The sequence below is a fragment of the Schistocerca cancellata genome, chromosome 1 (genome assembly GCF_023864275.1).
Source record: "Schistocerca cancellata isolate TAMUIC-IGC-003103 chromosome 1, iqSchCanc2.1, whole genome shotgun sequence".
Classification (NCBI taxonomy): domain Eukaryota; kingdom Metazoa; phylum Arthropoda; class Insecta; order Orthoptera; family Acrididae; genus Schistocerca; species Schistocerca cancellata.
Genome location: NC_064626.1, coordinates 1184758638 through 1184780100, shown reverse-complemented (window position 1 = coordinate 1184780100; position 21463 = coordinate 1184758638).

Below are 21463 nucleotides of genomic sequence, written 5' to 3'. Positions count from 1 at the left end.
TCTTGAACGAATCTGTCGATGAGTCGGCTTGGGAGGTGGTCAAGTGGCTGCACCGAGGCTGTATGATGGAAGCAAATTTTGCCTGTAACTGCACAGTACCTAATCAACAACCCGTCCCTGTTGAGTTAGCTCGTTCAAGAAAAACACAGCAATAGTTTCGCACTAACCACTCGTCAGCGGACTGCAAACTTCTAATTTCTTTCCCGTTGTTGTTATTGTCAATCTAATACTCTTTTTGTATAATTTGACGTTCTGCTGTGAGTAATTAGATATGCAAACCTTCAGTTGCAGAGTAAGCTCCAGGCATTAAGGTATTAACGTCGTCCGGAGCTGCCGTGAGTTGCGAACTTCGTTACTCCACTAGTATTATGATTGCTCTAATTAAACATGGTATTATTTAGCACTATAGTTTGTTATCTTTTGCGACTTGGATGTGGAAGCTCTACGTATTCCAGGCTAAAGTCGTTTCGTACATAAATAATAAAAGAAGGTAGTTATGGTGCAATGAGCGCTGTTTTGGCAAATAGATAACTATGTAAATTTTTCCTACAGTTAAATAATTAGTGATGAATAAATTTGACAGAGATTTTGGTTACTTGGAAGTTATTGGGGATGGACATTAATTACAGATTTTATTAATTGCTATTGCTATAAGTGTGTCCTCATTAAATTTTTTATACTCTTCTCAGGAGTCAATTAATTTTTTTCTTTATTCGAACCTGGCCAAATTTCCAACACTTAAAAACATTTATTCATTATTACTTCTTTCCTTTGCTAGCCTTTATACATATCTTTTCATTCGGCCTGTTGTATTATTTGCTCGACAGAGATGAAATGCATTTGTTACTTTCCTTTTCTTAAAAGTCCTGAACGTGTTTAACTTCTACAGTCAATGTTTCTCTGTTTTGATTGTTCTGTTAAGTTTCAATGGTCCATTTATTTTGGTTTTGTTGTTAAAGTACTGAAATATTTGGTTACTCTTCATCCAATCACGCATGAACAATATGTGTAGCTCGTTTCTTCCGGATCTAATATGTTCTTAATCGCATCTTAAATATCTTGCTCCTGTTTCCATCTCACTTTAGTCTCATAATTTTTTGAAATAATTTTTATATTTTTTATGGCCATTAGATCTATAACTGAAACCAGAAACATAGCCGTGTGTTGCTGTAAGAACTGTTTGGGGTTTGATGTATAATCTTCCAGAAAACGCATTGTGACATACTCCACTATTGTGATGATAGCTGCTAAATGGTATTATAATCGTACGTAATACTAGTGACGTGTCCCAGCTTCACACTGATGTATCTACAACCGGACTTGCTGGCGTATCGTTATGTGCACAAATCCTCTTCGTGAATCAGTATACCTATTAGCGACAAACGTATAAAAATCCCTGCAGAATAGCTTCACATACAGAGAAGCGCGGAGGGGGATTTTAATTCATCATGGTTAAGCCAATGGGCACAAAATATTCATAAACTACAAGCTTTTTACCCGCGGTTTCGCCCGCGTAACCGCATCTCATATACATTGCAAACACATTCGTCTGATTCTCTGCTCTTTTGCACCATATGACTCCAGACAGTATGTTAAATTTATCTTTGGAGTTCGATCGTGTAGCATGATTCTGTTTTCCAAATAGGTTGACAACGTAATTGACTCGCTGAAGTCCTGATTAGTACGACCTAGCCGGCCAGTGTGGCCACGCGGTTAAAGGCGCTTCAGTCTGGAACCGCGCGACCGCTACGGTCGCAGGTTCGAATCCTGCCTCGGGCATGAATGTGTGTGATGTCCTTAGGTTAGTTAGATTTAAGTAGTTCTAAGTTCTAGGGGACTGAAGACCTCAGAAGTTAAGTCCCATAGTGCTCAGAGCCATTTGAACCACTTTTGAATACGACCTGACTCGCACAATAAACTGCACAAACAAGAGGCAAATGGCATTTCATACTTGTAAAGTTCCTAGGTCTACCAAATACATTAAATAAATCTCGACGGGTCGGTTCAGAACATGTTTACATACTTGCCCGTGCGAGTGCACTGACAATATGTGTGTGGTGGTTCCTTTGTTAGAATGGCGAGTACTTGTTTACCTTCCCGGATGAGAGGGGATATTCGGCGTATGCCGCATTCAGTGCTGCGAACGGACTGGCCGGGACAATCGTGTATTGAAGAAAGTGCGGGCAGTATATCCGCTCGTAGATTGGATGTGCTGCTTGGTCATAAATCTCCTTGTTGTGGTCGAGCGGAACGCTTCTACTTTGGGTCTTTGGTTCTGGTGCTTTTCCTGCAGTCCTGGCCGGGAATTTAACTGCGGGAAGCACCGTAACAAGGAAATAAGTGCGACTGCATTAACAATGGCACGGTCTATGAAATAGGTATTTCACAGAAGAAATTTATTTTGATAAAAACCTCGTATTAGTCATTGTTTAAAAAGGTCTGAGTAAACATCGTTCATTCGGATCTCACCGGAGAATGGCACTGAACTTTAAATATTGCTGTCTGCCATGATGGACACTTTGTGTTTATGTGCTATAAATCATACCATGTTCTGATATTCGTCTATGTCGAATGATAATGGATGAATTTTGTATTTTCTTTTTATTATAACCTCATCTGATAAATCTTGCTTTTAAGTTGCGTTGTTTCCTGATGGGCCAAAGCGGAATATAGTTTACAGCACTAAACCATACCTATCTTTACGTTCTGCTGCAATTTTAAATGTTTTAAAGTTTTAGTCAAGTATGTTCGTGCGTCTCTCGTGCGTTTAGGGCTACATTTGATTTTTGTTTACATTAATGTTTTCATATTCTAAATGGTGTCTTTAATTCTGTTTCTCTCTGTCTATTACTGCAATCGATCATTTAGTATCGTGTCCATTTGTTAATACAATTTCAAGGCACCAGATGACTGGTTATGCCAGCACCAGTGAACCGGAAGTATAGATCATTTATTAATTTGAAACAAGAGAAGTTGTCAAAGTTTTACTATCTAATAATGTCAATGATATTGTGAAATAATGATCATTAATCAAATGTCTCCCTGAGACATTTAAGTCTCTTTTATTATCTACGATAATGATCGAAACAGATTATTTTATTTTAATTTGTGCTGCGGGCAGGACTCGAACCCGGGTCTTCGTGCTTGCTAGGCAGAAATTCTAACCATTACACCACCGCAACACGATGGTCAAAATTCCTGCGCGAAGTACCTAAGGTGAATTCCCTCCCCAAAACAAACTTCAATTCATTTTTCCCTTACATATTGTCACTACTGCCAGGGCTCTCTGATATTGGCAAGCAACCTAGCATTGGACGCAATGGGAAGTCCACGTACCATTGGTGATCTTATAGATCTTATAATTAACATCGGAGAGCCCTGGCAGTAGTGGCAACATGTAAGGGAAAAATCCATTGAAGTGTGTTGAGGAGGGCACTCACCTTAGGTAGTTCGTGCAGGAGTGTTGGCCATCATATTGCGGTAGTGTAATGGTTAGCATATCTGTCTAGCAAGTACGAAGACCGGTGTTTGAGTCCCGGCTGTAGCACGAATTTTAATTCATTTCGTCTGCTTCTATCATTAACGTAGATTATTAATAAATTCAACTAGTCCAACCTTGTACTTGTTGTTAATTTCAAGGATATCTATTTATACCGTTGAATTCAGTAAATTCTTTTATGATGGAATGTATAAATATGTTCACAAACTCATTTTATATTTGTCATTTAGTTACATTAAAACTTTTTACTAATGTCGTTGTTAAAATTATCCCTGGCACATACACTTTCGTTATGGAAGATGGGAAACCGGTTGATTTCATAGCCATTAGATATCCGGAAAGCATTGGACATGGTGCCCAATTGCAGGCTGTTAACGAAGGTACGTGCATATGTAGTAAGTTAACAGATATGTAAGTGTTCAAAGATCTCCTAAGTGGTAGAACCCAGTATGTTGTCCTCGACGATGAGTGTTCATCAGGCACAACGGTATCGTCAGGAGTGCTGTTGTTCTCTCTCTCTCTCTCTCTCTCTCTCTCTCTCTCTCTCTCTCTATATATATATATATATATATATATATATATACTCCTGGCTCCTGGAAATTGAAATAAGAACACCGTGAATTCATTGTCCCAGGAAGGGGAAACTTTATTGACACATTCCTGGGGTCAGATACATCACATGATCACACTGACAGAACCACAGGCACATAGACACAGGCAACAGAGCATGCACAATGTCGGCACTAGTACAGTGTATATCCACCTTTCGCACCAATGCAGGCTGCTATTCTCCCATGGAGACGATCGTAGAGATGCTGGATGTAGTCCTGTGGAACGGCTTGCCATGCCATTTCCACCTGGCGCCTCAGTTGGACCAGCGTTCGAGCTGGACGTGCAGACCGCGTGAGACGACGCTTCATCCAGTCCCAAACATGCTCAATGGGGGACAGATCCGGAGATCTTGCTGGCCAGGGTAGTTGAGTTACACCTTCTAGAGCACATTGGGTGGCACGGGATACATGCGGACGTGCATTGTCCTGTTGGAACAGCAAGTTCCCTTGCCGGTCTAGGAATGGTAGAACGATGGGTTCGATGACGGTTTGGATGTACCGTGCACTATTCAGTGTCCCCTCGACGATCACGGCCAGTGTAGGAGATCGCTCCCCACACCATGATGCCGGGTGTTGGCCCTGTGTGCCTCGGTCGTATGCAGTCCTGATTGTGGCGCTCATCTGCACGGCGCCAAACACGCATACGACCATCATTGGCACCAAGGCAGAAGCGACTCTCATCGCTGAAGACGACACGTCTCCATTCGTCCCTCCATTCACGCCTGTCGCGACACCACTGGAGGCGGGCTGCACGATGTTGGGGCGTGAGCGGAAGACGGCCTAACGGTGTGCGGGACCGTAGCCCAGCTTCATGGAGACGGTTGCGAATGGTCCTCGCCGATACCCCAGGAGCAACAGTGTCCCTAATTTGCTGGGAAGTGGCGGTGCGGTCCCCTACGGCACTGCGTAGGATCCTACGGTCTTGGCGTGCATCCGTGCGTCGCTGCGGTCCGGTCCCAGGTCGACGGGCACGTGCACCTTCCGCCGACCACTGGCGACAACATCGATGTACTGTGGAGACCTCACGCCCCACGTGTTGAGCAATTCGGCGGTACGTCCACCCGGCCTCCCGCATGCCCACTATACGCCCTCGCTCAAAGTCCGTCAACTGCACATACGGTTCACGTCCACGCTGTCGCGGCATGCTACCCGTGTTAAAGACTGCGATGGAGCTCCGTATGCAACGGCAAACTGGCTGACACTGACGGCGGCGGTACACAAATGCTGCGCAGCTAGCGCCATTCGACGGCCAACACCGCGGTTCCTGGTGTGTCCGCTGTGCCGTGCGTGTGATCATTGCTTGTACAGCCCTCTCGCAGTGTCCGGAGCAAGTATGGTGGGTCTGACACACCGGTGTCAACGTGTTCTTTTTTCCATTTCCAGGAGTGTATATACAGTATAAATGATTTGGTGGACAGGGTGGGCAGCAATCTGTCGTTTTTTGCTGGTGATGGTGTTCTGTACGGCAGGGTATTGAAGTTGAGTGACTGTAGAAACGTATAAGACGACTTAGAAAATATTTCTAATTGGTGCGATGAATGGCAGCGAGCTCTAAATGTGGAAAACTGTAAGTTAATGTGCACGGGTAGCAAAAACAAACCTGTAATGTTCGGAATTAATTACCTGCTTGACACAGTTAAGGCATTTAAATATCTGGACGTAACGTTGCAAATCGATATGAAACGGAACGAGCACGTGAGAACTGTGGAAGGGAAGGCTAATGGTCGACTTCGGTTTATTGATAGAATTTTAGGAAAGGGTGGTTCACGTGTAAGGGAGACCGAATGTACGACGCTTGTGCTACCTGTTCTTAAGTACTGCTCGAGTGTTTGGGATACGTATCAGGTTGCACTGAAGAAAGGCATCGAAGCAGTCGAGAGGTGGGCTGCTAGATGTGTTACCGGTAGGTTCTAACAAAACATATTATGAAGTTGCATAGGAAACTCAAATGAGAATCCTGGGAGGAAAGGTTACGTTCTTTTCGAGAAAGACTGTTCAGAAAATTTAGATAACTGGCATTTGAAGCTGACTGTTGAACGATTCTACAGCCTTCAACAGACCTTGAGCGTAAGTACCGAGAAGAAAAGATACGAGAAATTAGTGTTCATAGGAGGCATATAGACAGCTGTTTTTAACCTCGCTTTGTTTATGAGCGGAACAGGGGAGGGAATGACTAGTACTGGTACATGGTATCCTCCGCCATGCAGCGTACGGTGGATTAAGGTGTATCTCTAAACCATCCCGCCCCCCCCCCCCACACCCCATTCCTCCCGTCCTATATCATATATGACGCTTAGCTCGTCCCCATCCTTAGGGGTGGTCGGTTTATCTCAGTTCAATGGTGTTTTGAAATTGCTCCATGCATTCGTGTCTTACTCTTTTATAAGTTCCCACAGAGAGATCGCCCCTGGCTGTAGGGCTGCTAAGGAGACCCTATTGTCACAGGAACTCTTTTCCAGCAGGTAACAAGTGGTACGTGTGCGCAGGGTGATATAAATTACTGCAGGTGGTGCAGAGTTAGGTTGATATTTCACTCACTTTACACCGCGTTCCATCCTTCTCCCCACCCCACCCCCCCACCCCCGCCGCTCCCCTCTCTCAGAGAAACAATCGCACACACAAACACACATCTAATGGCGAAGCAATAATTTTACATGTCACGGCTTCTCATTCCCACACCCATCCCTACAGTTGAGAAGTCGAGGTATATTACGCGTCCGGTAATTTTGTACAAATTATACAAATAATGTATCATTTATACATAGAATTTAACTGAAATCGCTCCAGATATTCCTGAGTTGTGCTTCTACGACACCTCGATGTCAGCCATCCGCCCCCTCCCCACTGTGGAAGGTAGGTGGTTCTTTCTCTAACGCTGCCTCTTTCCAGATAGTAAATTATATACCACGTCTGTCTGAAATCGATATAGCAGTTTAAGATGGTGTGTGGAACAAACGCACAATACATGGAAACATATTAATTATATATGGTGTAGATGTACATCACCCCTCCTCTTGAACCAGACTATCAGCGGTAATTGTATTAAATCACTGTAGCAGACCCTGAGTTTAGCCTTCATATACAGATATAAAAGCGTGACGTGGCACTGTAATTTAATAATATATCTAGAAGTAACTGCAATTATTACATTCCCCAATTTCATGATATGCATCACCGTTAAAGTATTTTACACCAGCCGGCCGGTGTGGCCGAGCGGTTCTAGGCGCTTCAGTCTGGAACCGCGCGACCACTACGGTCGCAGGTTCGAATCCTGCCTCGGGCATGGATGTGTGTGATGTCCTTAGGTTAGTTAGGTTTAAGTAGTTCTACGTTCTAGGGGACTGGTGGCCTCAGCTGTTGAGTCCAATAGTACTCAGAGCCATCGGCATATATTTTACACCTGTGACAATGTCAAACAATTGTTTAGACATCCTGGAAAACTTGAATAAATTCTCTATGTCTGTTTAAGATATCTATCAGACACACGAACTAAATTCACGGGCTTCAGTTTGTTTTGACATTTGCATGGTCATCAGCTTCTAGATTACTGATGACAGCTGGAAGAGGAAAACGACGTGGTTGTTCACTCGTCTAATATCGATGGTCCTGGAGAGCAGTAATTCTAGCGCTGCGTTTGTCTGGGGACAACCCTAATTAATTTAGGGCAATGAGCAATGGCTCATTAACTCGTATAATTAGCGCGCAATGGCGGTACGAGGTAAAAGCTTCAGTGAGCAGCCAGTATGCGAACGCAAATACATTATTGCCGCATCCGTGCCAAAACTGGCAGACCGCCAACAAGCATCGCCCTTCTCTGCAACAGACGCCAGGCACCAGAAATGTCATGCTTTAGCACTCAGAAACAAATTATATAAAAAATTATTCTCTGAAGATGGGCTATGTACATTTTAGTTCCCCTCAATATTCATGTCGTTATAAACGCCTGTAGTTCTTTGAGTAACGAGTTCTATTAGGCTACACCTTGTGAGAGACTATTTAAAAACATTATGATGGTCACTGGTTCTTGTAATCATACTACAATGCGAATGGAGTGGGATAAGTACACTCCTGGAAATTGAAATAAGAACACCGTGAATTCATTGTCCCAGGAAGGGGAAACTTTATTGACACATTCCTGGGGTCAGATACATCACATGATCACACTGACAGAACCACAGGCACATAGACACAGGCAACAGAGCATGCACAATGTCGGCACTAGTACAGTGTATATCCACCTTTCGCACCAATGCAGGCTGCTATTCTCCCATGGAGACGATCGTAGAGATGCTGGATGTAGTCCTGTGGAACGGCTTGCCATGCCATTTCCACCTGGCGCCTCAGTTGGACCAGCGTTCGTGCTGGACGTGCAGACCGCGTGAGACGACGCTTCATCCAGTCCCAAACATGCTCAATGGGGGACAGATCCGGAGATCTTGCTGGCCAGGGTAGTTGACTTACACCTTCTAGAGCACGTTGGGTGGCACGGGATACATGCGGACGTGCATTGTCCTGTTGGAACAGCAAGTTCCCTTGCCGGTCTAGGAATGGTAGAACGATGGGTTCGATGACGGTTTGGATGTACCGTGCACTATTCAGTGGCCCCTCGACGATCACCAGCGGTGTACGGCCAGTGTAGGAGATCGCTCCCCACACCATGATGCCGGGTGTTGGCCCTGTGTGCCTCGGTCGTATGCAGTCCTGATTGTGGCGCTCACCTGCACGGCGCCAAACACGCATACGACCATCATTGGCACCAAGGCAGAAGCGACTCTCATCGCTGAAGGCGACACGTCTCCATTCGTCCCTCCATTCACGCCTGTCGCGACACCACTGGAGGCGGGCTGCACGATGTTGGGGCGTGAGCGGAAGACGGCCTAACGGTGTGCGGGACCGTAGCCCAGCTTCATGGAGACGGTTGCGAATGGTCCTCGCCGATACCCCAGGAGCAACAGTGTCCCTAATTTGCTGGGAACATCGATGTACTGTGGAGACCTCACGCCCCACGTGTTGAGCAATTCGGCGGTACGTCCACACGGCTTCCCGCATGCCCACTATACGCCCTCGCTCAAAGTCCGTCAACTGCACATACGGTTCACGTCCACGCTGTCGCGGCATGCTACCAGTGTTAAAGACTGCAATGGAGCTCCGTATGCCACGGCAAACTGGCTGACACTGACGGCGGCGGTGCACAAATGCTGCGCAGCTAGCGCCATTCGACGGCCAACACCGCGGTTCCTGGTGTGTCCGCTGTGCCGTGCGTGTGATCATTGCTTGTACAGCCCTCTCGCAGTGTCCGGAGCAAGTATGGTGGGTCTGACACACCGGTGTCAATGTGTTCTTTTTTCCATTTCCAGGAGTGTAGTTACATGAGCAAAGTTGTTTTTGCCTCGTTAATTTCAAATTATCTGACGGTGATGATAATGGTTGGCTATCGGACTACGTTTGGAGAACGTCATAGTAGAACATGGCATGTGGGAGGGCTGGAACCGAAGAGAATCGAAGAATTTGAGATGTTGTGCTATAGATGAATGTTGTGGACTGGTAAGATAAGGAACGAGGAGTCTCCGCGCAGAATTGGAGAGGAAAGGAATATGTGAAGAGCACTGACACGAAGAAGGGAGAAGATGACAGCACTTCTGTTAAGGCATCAGGGATTAACTTCAGTGGTACTAGACGAAGCTGTAGAGGCTAAAACCTGTAGACGAAGGCAGAGACTGGAATATACATCCAGCAAATAATTGAGGTCGTAGATTGCAAGTGCTACTTTGAAGAAATAGTTCAAACGTGTGTGAATTCCTAAGGAACCAAACTACTGAGGTCATTGGTCCGTAGACTTAGACAGTACCTAGCCGACCTTGGTGGCCGAACGGTTCTAGGCACTTTAGTCCGGAACCACGCGGCTGCTGCGTTCGCAGGTTCGAATCCTGCCTGGGGCATGGATGTGTGTGATGTCCTTAGGTTAGTTAGGTTTAAGTAGTTCTAAGTCTAGGGGACTGATAACCTCAGATGTTAAGTCCCTTAGCGCTTAGAGCCACTTAGACACTACTTAAAACAACTTTTGCTAAGGACAACACACACACCTATGCCCAAAGGAAGGACTCGAACCTCCAGCGGGAGGGGCCGCGCAAACCGTGACATGGCACCTCTAACCGCTCGGCGCTACTTTGAGATGAAGAGATTGGCGCAGAAGAGTAATTCGTGACGGGCCACATAAACCAGTCGGAAGACTGATGAGTCAAAAAAAATTCAGACTTTAGGGACAGATAGCAAATTAGTGACAAGTACACGAACGAAGATGTCCAATTCACCCCTAAACCTCCGCTCTTTTTCACTCTTGGGACATAAACTCAGCCACAAGTTGGAACCAATCTGGAACAAGACTCATCCGGCTGAATGACATTCTTCCATTGCCCCATAGACCAGGTTCTATGGCATCGGCACCATGCATCGTATAACGGCACCTGAACTGCAGTTAAGTGGTTTGGAAATCCAGCTCACCTTGCAATTTCCTGCTTGTTGAGCTGACTTCGTTTTGTTTTGGTACTGACAGGGTTTGCGAGTGTGACATTATGTTCTCTCTTGAATTTTGCAACAGTCGTCCACTTCTTTTATCGTACCGAGCTAGGTAGCACAGTGGTTAGCCCAGTGCTCTCGCATTCGGGAGGACGACGGTTCAAACCTGCGTCCCGCCATTCAGATACAGGTTCTCCGTGATTTCCGTAAATTGCTCTAGGCAAATGCCGGGTTGGTTCCTTTCAAAGGTCAGGGCCGATTTACTCCCCCTATCCTTGACACTATCCGAGCTTTTTCTCCGTCTCTGATGACCTCGATGTCGACGGGACGTTAAACCTAATCTGCCTTCCTTTTATTCTTTTCCGTCGCAATCTTTTTCAATGACCGTCCGTGGCAATCACTAAACTCACGACTCCAAACTTACTTAGATGATGTTTTTTCCTCTTTCCCCGTGTGTGCCTCTTGAAACACGATACGGTGCCTCTTGAAACACCAAAACTCGGCTACGTAATTTACGGAAGCACGCCCCATTCGAGCCCCATCATTTTGCACACGTTCAATCGACTGAGCTCCGACATAATGCACTCACAACTACACGGGAGGCTGTTCTGACCGCGATTGATACTTGCAACGTATTGAGGACATTGCGCTGGCGCAGTTTTTGGCCGGATAAAACAGCGCAACCTCCAGGCCTGCGTAGCAACTGCACTGATTTTCAAGCATGCATTTCTTCTCCCAGTGTTTCAATGTTTTTGTTGAACCCCTGTACTTGAGGCACGATCGCATAAAGCCTCAACTGTAGCATGACTGTATTTGGTGTAGCTATTATCATTTACTGAAAGATCAATAGATATTATAAAACTAAGTGTACAATGTGCGCGACGCTAAAACTCAGAAATAAGCCTTGGAACGATCAGGGTGTGGTCGTCCTCTATCCCACATTCACGAAGAACGTTCCCGTTTTTACCTGAAGGGTGCGCCTTTGAAGATATAAGAGCTGGGAAATTTCGCCTTCTAAAAATTTCTAGAACAATCCAGAACTTTCGAGAGCATTCGAGAACATTCCATAGCATTCGACGAAGGACAGAGCGAATACAACAAGATCGAGCAACGGAGTCACAAGGAAACAAACACGTCCACTCGTACACAGAACAAGGATGTATACTGTCTACCAACCGACGTATGCGTGATTAGACTGATGGCTGAGCTTTTTTTTTCTTTGTTGAGTTTCGATTCCCCCCCGAAGGGGGTGGGCTGGCAGCAGCTTAGTATGCCGCTCTTCAGCCTACAGAATTTGTTTTAAAAAGAGGAAGATAATAAACAATAAAAACAGGCGATAAAATCGGAGACTTAAACGGTAACATGGCGAAAAAAAATCGTGGAACTTGGATCATGATGCTAATAAAATACACATGATGCAGACAGGTAAAATAATAGACAGAGAATTAAAAAACACGTCGACAGTCTGGTTTCCGTTCGCAAGACACATAAAATTCACATCCAGTGACTGCATGATTTCTGTTCGCAACACTTTGGAACGACGAACATCACTGAGCATTCACTTGAACGCTGCACTAAAAAGTTGGCAAATATGACATACCACAGCCGAGGGCTGGTGGGGGGGGGGGGGGACCTGGACAGATGATGGGAAAATAAAAAGGAGGAAGGAGAGGAAAAACGAAGGGGGGTAAGGGGGGCAGAGGAGCCGATGGAGGACGAGGACACATAGGGGGAGGGGGGGTTGGGAAGGGGAAGGGAAGAGGGAGCCTAGGGAAAGGATGGAGGAAAGAAGGGGGGTGAGGGTCAGAGCTGATAGGAGGGATAAATGGAGGCAGAGAGGTCATCATCCAGGAGGGGGAGTTGATGGAAGCCACCTTGAGGTAGGAGATGAAGGGTGTAGAGATGGAGGGTAGGGGGGACACAACACCAAAGACGTGGCAGGGGTCAGGGATGGAAGAGAAGAGGAGCAACCTGGGGTTGAGGTGGATCAAGGCGGCGGGAGGTGTAGATTATACGTAGATGTTGAGGAATAGGATCAGATTGGGGAAAGAAATGAGGTCATAGAGGATCCGTGTGGGGGACGGGAGGTGTAAACGGAAGGCGAGGCGGAGTGGCTCAAGGGTCTGGAGGGACTTATAGATTTTGGGGCTGGGGGGGGGGGGCAGGCGGGACTGGTATATAGAAGATGAAATGGATTAAGGATTTGTAGGTGTGGTTGATGGTAGAGGGGTGCAACCCCCATGTCCGGCCAGAGAGGACTGTGAGGAGTCAGAGGCAATTGTAAGCTTTGGATTGGATGGAGCGGAAATGAGGGAGCCAGGTGAGGTGACGCTCAATGGTGAGGCCAAGTTTGTGGGGGAACTGGCTGAGCGAGAGACAGGCGCTATCGGGGGTGCCGCTATTGGCACTGCACCCCTGAAAAGGTGGACATAATGGTGCAAAATGGCGTACCGATACACCTGACCTGTTACAGTTCCCCTGGCAAAGACATGCAGGGGTGTATTTGCAAGAATCATAATCCCAACCCACACCATGAAACCACGACCTCCTTACAGATCACTGTCAAGGACATTAAGGGGTTGTTATCTAGTTCCTAGTTCACGCCAGATGAATCACTGTTCAGACTATACGTGGACTCTTCTTTGAACATAACGTGGGACCACTGTTCCAATAACCATGTACTGTGTTCTTGATACCCTGTGACCAGGGGACAATGGAATGCATCTTGCAGATCTCCAGGCGAATAAACGGTGTCTGTTCAGTGGTATGTAGACTGTTTGTGTAGAGAAAACTGTTCCATTGGCTGTGGTAGGTCCAGAGCAAGGCTACCTGAAGTACTCCGTGGCCGTCTGCAGGCACTGATGGTGAGATATTGGTCTTCTTTTGGTGTTGTACACTGTGAAGGTCCAGTACTGAAGCGCCTGGACACGTTTTCTGTCTGCTGGAATCGTTGCCATATTCTTGAGATTACACTTTGTGGCACACGGAGGGCCCCGTGCTACGACCTGCTGTGTTTGACCAACCTCCAGTCGCCCGACTATTCTACCCCTCATAACGTCATCAATATGTGTTCTTTGAGCCATTTTCAACACACGGTCACCAGTAGCACGTCTGAAAACCGCCCACCAGAGCGTTGTTTCACCATGTATCAGCATTATCCTTAATTTATGAGCATGAGTGTAGATTTCAGGATAACTTCAAAATCTGTGAGAATAAGACCCTGGTTGGCTTATAGAATCTATGACATAGAAGGACTATGGCATGTACTGATATAGATGGCTGTAAGTCATGGACCTGGGTGATGACGAGTGTTTGGGTTCCATTAGAGGGTCTTTCAGAGAGACTAATCCATTTTCACAATGGTGCGTGAATTGTGGTAAATTTTCAGGTGGACTATCCTAGTTTACAAGACTACATCTTTTGCATGCATGCCTATACAACATTGGGATGCTTTTTACTATTACGTTTAGGGTCATAGTCCTCATTTGCCTTTCACTGATGTTCAGTGTGCCCTCCATTAGACTCATCACAATCATCTAGTCGATAGTGAAATTTGAGCAACACCCTTACGAACAAGTCTGGAGTTATGGCGTGGACTGTTGCTGTTCTGAATTTCACTCACATTTACTCGAAAAGGACGAAAATATCCGTAGTCTATATGAAATCGCCACAGAAAACAAATCACACATTGTTAGGTCAGGAGACCTAGGAGCTGCAGTGCGAGATCCGTAAACCTACAACGGCCGTTCCATACGATGCAATACGATGGAACTGCTTCTCCTCAAAACACAGAACGTTTTACGTTCTCACAACTGTGAAAAAAGCAAGTTATACGGCAACAGTATGAAACAAAGTAGTGTGACATCACGCGCAGAGTGCGACAAAAATACGTAGTATAATGTGTCGTCTCCTACCTTGTATATAAATTACATTAGCCATTAAAATGTGGGGAATTTGTTACATGTAAAAAAAGCAATAATGCAAGAAGCATTTTGTATTTAAGGAGTCGCCAGGTCGTAATCTGGTGGTTAGTATCGCTGACTCTCGATCACTGGATCCCGAGTTCGATTACCGCATAGAGGATTTACTCCGTTCGGTACTAGGTGTGTGTGTGTGTGTGTGTGTGTGTGTGTGTGTGTGTTGTCATCATCATCTCATCGACGCGCAACTCGTGAAAGTGGCCTCACGCTAATTTCGTTTATTTAAAATGCCTGTGAATAATTAGTTGACACCTCGGTTCCGCGGTTAGGGGATGTGTCACGGCACGGAATAAAGGACGCTATGGAACCCCTCCTTTTTTTATTAGTCGTTGTTGAGAAGTCCGGTTTAGTCTGTCTTAAGAGGTTGTGGCTTGTGAACGTCAGTGTGCGTAATTTATTGAGCATCGGGAAATTGCACTTGTGAAGAAGATGTACGTATGAAAGCTGTATGTCAACAGAATGGCTTAATTTTGGCTCGGTTTGTGCATGTATTGAAAAGCCAGTACTGCATAGGTGGAACGACATTGTAAGGATTCTAATGGATGCTGGCTGGTATTTCGTAGCACCTTGTATATGTTGTAAGTTACCTTCAAGAACCAAATGCTTAACTGATCCTTGTCAGTTGATGTAGCATTTTCGATGGAGGTAAACATTAGGTTCACTATAGCAACTGCTATGTGACGTAGCATGTGAAAGTTGCTGGATTTGGACGGGTTACTCCTGTAACTGAAATATCAGATCTGAAGATGGTTCTGAATGAACCGAAACCGGTCATATGAATAATAAAAAAAAATTGCAATCAAGACGGATTTTAAGTAACATTATAAAATCAGTGATTGCTGTTATCCCATAAGACATTATGTCTGTTTTTGCAAATGATGTCCTTAGGTTAGTTAGGTTTAATTAGTTCTAAGTTCTAGGCGACTGATGACGTCAGAAGTTAAGTCGCATAGTGCTCAGAGCCATTTTTGAACTCACGAGGGCTTAAGTCAGGGGAGTGCAGTAGATGGTGTAGCACTTAGCAGCCCCAACAGTCAAACAAATCAGTAACAGCTTGCACTGTACGTTCGTGAGCATTGCCCTGCAAAATGATGATCAGGTCCTGCAGAAAGTGTCATCACTTCTGTCATTATGCTATTCATTTTTGGAACACAACCTATGACCAGCTTAGAGACAGACGTGATGACACCTCTACAAGACCTGACCATTTTGCAGGACAATAATCAAGCACATACAGTGCAGGCTGTTTCTGATTTGTTTGACTCATGGGGCTGATATGTGCTCTACCACATACTGCACTCTCCTGACGTAATCCCTCGTAAGTTCAGCTCACTTTCTAAACAGAAGGAAACGCTACACCGCATTCACTTCAGTACTGCTACAACTTCGTGGGGCAATAGACCGCGCCGCTCGAACTGTCAACACAACTGGCACTGCTAAGAGTATCCTATAACTTTCGCATCGCTGGCAACTGGTTATACACAATGCTGGTGACTACTTTGAAGATCAGTAAAACTTTGAAACACGTATCTTTTTTGTCGAGCTGTAAATAAATAGTTGCCACTATTAAAGTTCCAGCCCTCGTACTTACGTCGCAGAGATTGGCTTTCCCAATGAAATGAAGCGTCGTTTCGTCACTGAACACTACACGTGAAAGCAAGTTGTTATCTTTCGTCTCCACTCAATGAACGAATTCACAAAACTGTACACGATGTTGTTGATGGCAATCATGAGGGGATTGTCTCAACTCAATAGTGTGTGGTTTGGAACATAAGCGTCGCTCAAAGCACTCCAGGGAGGCAATTAAAGCGTGTCTAACTGTCGGCTGGCACAGTTGATAGACTTCCTTGGACTACGTGTGGTGTGAATGTATTCTGTACTTTGATTGAGCATTCCTTCTTGCCTGTGGATCTCTCCTTACATGAACAGCCAATGCCTTCTAATGGCTGGAACTGTGGACTGGAATCATCAACTGATTTCAGTTGTTGAATTTGCACTGCCATACTCTTGATGAAAATCATGCCACACGGCTGTTACTGTATTACACCTGTTGAAATTAGGCGGTTGGCTGTTCTGCATCGAGGCCAATATGCTGTACTCTTGGCTCTTCGCTGTGCTCCAGATGCTGCTATAACAGTTCAAAGATCCACACAATTCCGTTTACTTATTTTACGACCGGATTTTCATCCAGATGTTCATTTGACAGATTTACGCAATCTGATCATATCTAACCAGGGCGAAGCGCGTTATTTTTAAACAATAATAATAATCTTTGAATAATAATAATTAAACATCTGTTATACTGTGTGACATCACTAGAAGCTGAATATCATGGGTAACTGAACTTGAGAAGGATTTGAAAAAAGCAAAAATTGACATAACAAACACACAAAACAGAGACAAATTCAGAGGCAAAATTGACAAATGGAACTTTACTCCAGAGACGGAACGAAAACCATAAAGACCAATGTGGACATAACAAAGAATAAAGGTCCTCGTTGAGAAAATGAAATATTGGGAAAATAAGAAGTCTTTTAAGAAAGATTGAAAATAACCTTCTTATAATTCTCCAATGAGGATATTCACTACTACTATGAGTACTAATGCTACTACTACTACTACTACTAATAATAATAATAATAATAATAACAATAATAGTAATAATAATAATAGCTTTGCAATCGTGACTATTTTATTATCATGTTAATTGAACCTTCCGTCGGTTCTTGGTAGAACAGTATTATAATACATTAAAAGCGCTACTTTACTTTTGTTCTATAGTATTACTCTTATTGTTTTAAACAGTTTTTCGACTTACAAGACCGTCATCAGACATTTACTGACTACTGTTGCCAAAGTAGTACTTGTCATTTTATTTTCAAAAAAATGGCTCTGAGCACTATGGGACCCAACTGCTGTGGTCATAAGTCCCCTAGAACATAGAACTACTTAAACCTAACTAACCTAAGGACATCACACACATCCATGCCCGAGGCAGGATTCGAACCTGCGACCGTAGCGGTCGTGCGGTTCCAGACTGTAGCGCCTTTAAGCACTCTGCCACTTCGGCCGGCTTTTTATTTTCAATGTGTTTTTATTGATAATAAATATTCTGTTTATCTGCATGTCAAATATGTCCATTTTATAACTGAAAAATGCTAACAGTTGATGTTTTGTATGCGTTTGTGCGTGTCTGTTGGTTCCTTACTGTTGAAAACAATTTCACGTATGTAGTACATAATTATACTACAAACATGGTAATAGCTTTATAGCAATTGCCTCCCCATGGCGATTTCAACTGTGCCTTTAGGTTTTATGTAGATCATTTCGAAGCGATTTTTGTGTTTTTAGTGAAAATACATGCTGCTACTTGCTAGCCACAAATCGTCCAATTAAATTTCCCGTACCATGACCAGTATATGTTAATCACCAACTACTCGTAGACGTCACAAATGGTACGAGGATGCAGAATAATATACCTCCCACTTGTGCAACCACTAAACGTTCAATATCTGTAAAAGAAAGAAACGAGACTAACCGATTTATATAAAGGGACAGTTTGTCTTGTTACGTTAGACTGCCACCGTTCCTCCATCTGTGACCTTTCGCTGCAACCAGTGATCGAACAGCTTACTAGAAACGTGTTCTTGTCTGCCGCCGCATATTTAGTGTACGTCTGTTATAAAAGGCGCTGGTTGTCAACTTAACAGAGGTATTCCGTTGGTGGAAGTCACTCTGAAACCTGAAACTACTTTAAGTCTTCACGTATTTGCATTCGTTTCTCACCCGTAATATTTTAGCAGAAGACACAGCGATTTTCTAAATAACGCGGTGCAGTTATAAAGAAGCTGTATTTGATATAGGTTGTATTAGCGAGGAAATAGAGATCATCATCATCCGGCCGTGACAGATTTAGTTTTTTTTTTTTTTTTTTTTTTTTTTTTTGTAAATACGTCAAAATCGTTTCAAGTGACGCTGATATTTACTCGTTCAACGAGCAGCCGCCCATTTAATGCTACATCCTTTTGCATATGAGCTAGGGCGTTGCGCTTAATTGCCAAAGACGAAAGGATATTAACCTCTAACATGTATCTCTTCTGCCACCACGCCTTCCCTCTATACTACCTGTACAAAGCCTTCTCTTTAAGCGCGACATTTCTCTCTTACCTGACAGATGAGTACAGAGTTGTCGCCAAAGAGGCCACACGCCTGTTACGTCTGCTACAACAAGCATGCAGTGATGCTTAAGCACCAAACTGCGTTACGTCCTCTCACGGTGTAGTCTGGGAGTGTGGAGTAATTAGGCCTTCATCCACACGACTGTTTACAGTCTCAGCTGCCAATAACGGATGAGCTGTGATAAATTACAGCCTAAATAAGTTCCTTGCATAATTAATTGCGTACCAAGGTGATCCCAGAAGTAAAGATTACAACCTTCTGCTGATTTTCGCCTTTAATCACTCTGATTTTAAGCTTTATTCTTCCACAAAATATAACATAACAAAAACTCCTTAATCGTGAGGTGCACTACTTTTTCCGAGATATAATTAACAGACACATCAGTAAAGAAATAATACTGCTAGAAACGTCTGAGGTAAGGCTTCCGGTGCGTGAAAGTGTTCTGAAGTGTGATCTGAAGTCTTACGGTAAGTTTTAAGCAAGGCTGTGAGGCAGCAACCATACAAAAATATGAAAGGTATGCAACAGGCAACCGGTAGCCAACAAAATTTTCAGTTAAGCAAGTTTCAAAACTGACTATTGGTGCCTTTAGCAGATAATTAACGATTACCTAAAAAGATTATAAATCAACATTAACATAGCGAAAGCTAGAGAATGACTATTTTTTACCCAGAACATTTACAAGAAGACTGTGCTCACATATAACAACTCACGAACTGAAATTAAGAGAAATAATATTCTCGTCACATAAAATACTTCATTACGAAGTTAATATTAAAGCATCAAATTAAAGGCATAGAAATTGAAATAAAGCTGGTAACGGTCAGTAAAGCTTTAGCTACTTAGAGTAGCACGGTACCTTCTTCCTTTAGAGGTGTCCTTTGTATCTAACAGAAATTCCTCGTCCTGTTCCGTCCTTGCAATAGGCTGTACATCTGTTGCAGCTTAATTTGTGAGGGAAAAGATTTGTAAGGGAGAATACGCTGGTTTAAAATTATGAACAAGAGTTTTTTAAAGCTATGATTAGTAGAAAAGGCTAAATTACTGTCATATCTCTTTTGGAGGAGGCGTTGATCCTGTAAGACAGAGGTCGTAAAAATGATACAGAATTGTTTTTTTTTTCTTTTCGTTACGTTCGTTATAACGAGAAGTGCAAAAAATGATAGTTCCCTTATTGGTTTAATTTTTGCAAATATGATCCACAATGGTTGGCTCGTATTCATTATCGACCCCAGTACATTTAATCAAATGAAGTTCAGCTTCGAAAATTTTACCACATCAAGGAGTTGACAGAGGTCTATGAATGCAATAATGACAAAAATCCTCTGTGTGCGACTAAGACTGTGATGAACAGGATAGCAGTAATTGATCAGTGAAGACTTTTTTGCGAAAAATTTCTTTATTAACGATTCCTAATGTTAATTCCAAATAACTTATCTGACGGAATTTGTTTTCGAGCTTCCATGTGAGAGTAATTTTTTCCTGAAACTTGCTGAAACTTGTGGACTAGCTATCAATGCCATTATTAGGCGCGCTATAAATAATCAAGATTCAGTACGCGTATCTGGAGTATGAATGAACACCCAAAGAGGCAGCTGTAAAGTTTTTAAAAATATTTTATGCCAAGGAATTTGTGAATATATCTGCAGGGATACCACCTAATGCATTACCCAGTGCGAGACCATCAGATTGATGATATAGATGTTCATTGAAATCTGAACAATTAAATGTTACATGTTAGTGATAAGCTTGAAACTTCCCCTTGGAATGAAAAGAATGACACTGCTGGAAAAACTCTTACGTTATTTGATTTTCAAAGAGCTGAACAAAACCCAACGTACTCAAACAGTTTTCTCTTTACGTATTCTGATCATCACTAAACTGACAGACAATCTCTTAGCGCAGCACAATCTGACTTTTAATAATTTCTACAAAAGAATGGCCCTGACTAACAATAACTTATACGTTTCATGAATCACTTACCTCACAAAAAGCTTCGTGACTCGAACTACTGCAATACAGCGAGCCGCCAATACTGCCAGCTAAAAAAAGTTTCTAAATACTGAAGGCACTAACTACTGATAGGCATAGTTAGCAAATGAAACATTTTGATAGTGAAAAAACAATGTATTTTCCTTTATAGTGTTCAGAAGTCATATATATGAATATAATAGAGGGAAACATTCCACGTGGAAAAAATATATCTAAAAAGAAAGATGATGAGACTTACCAAACAAAAGCGCTGGCAGGTCGAAAAACACACAAACAAACACAAACATACACACCAAATTCAAGCTTTCGCAACCAACGGTTGCCTCATCAGGAAAGAGGGAAGAAGAGGGAAAGACGAAAGGATTTGGGTTTTAAGGGAGAGGGTAAGGAGTCATTCCAATCCCAGGAGCGGAAAGACTTACCTTAGGGGGAAAAAAGGACAGGTATACACTCGCACACACACACATATCCATCCGCATATACACAGTTGTACAGCCGACTTTGCTAGCGAAGCTACACTGACAAATACGCTCTCATTTGCCGAGACGATAGTTAGCATAGCCTTCAGCTACGTCATGTGCTACGACCTAGCAAGGCGCCATTACCAGTTTATATAATCATGTATCAACAAGAGCGATGTTCTCCAATGATGGATTAAAGTTAAGTATTACATCAACTACGAACTT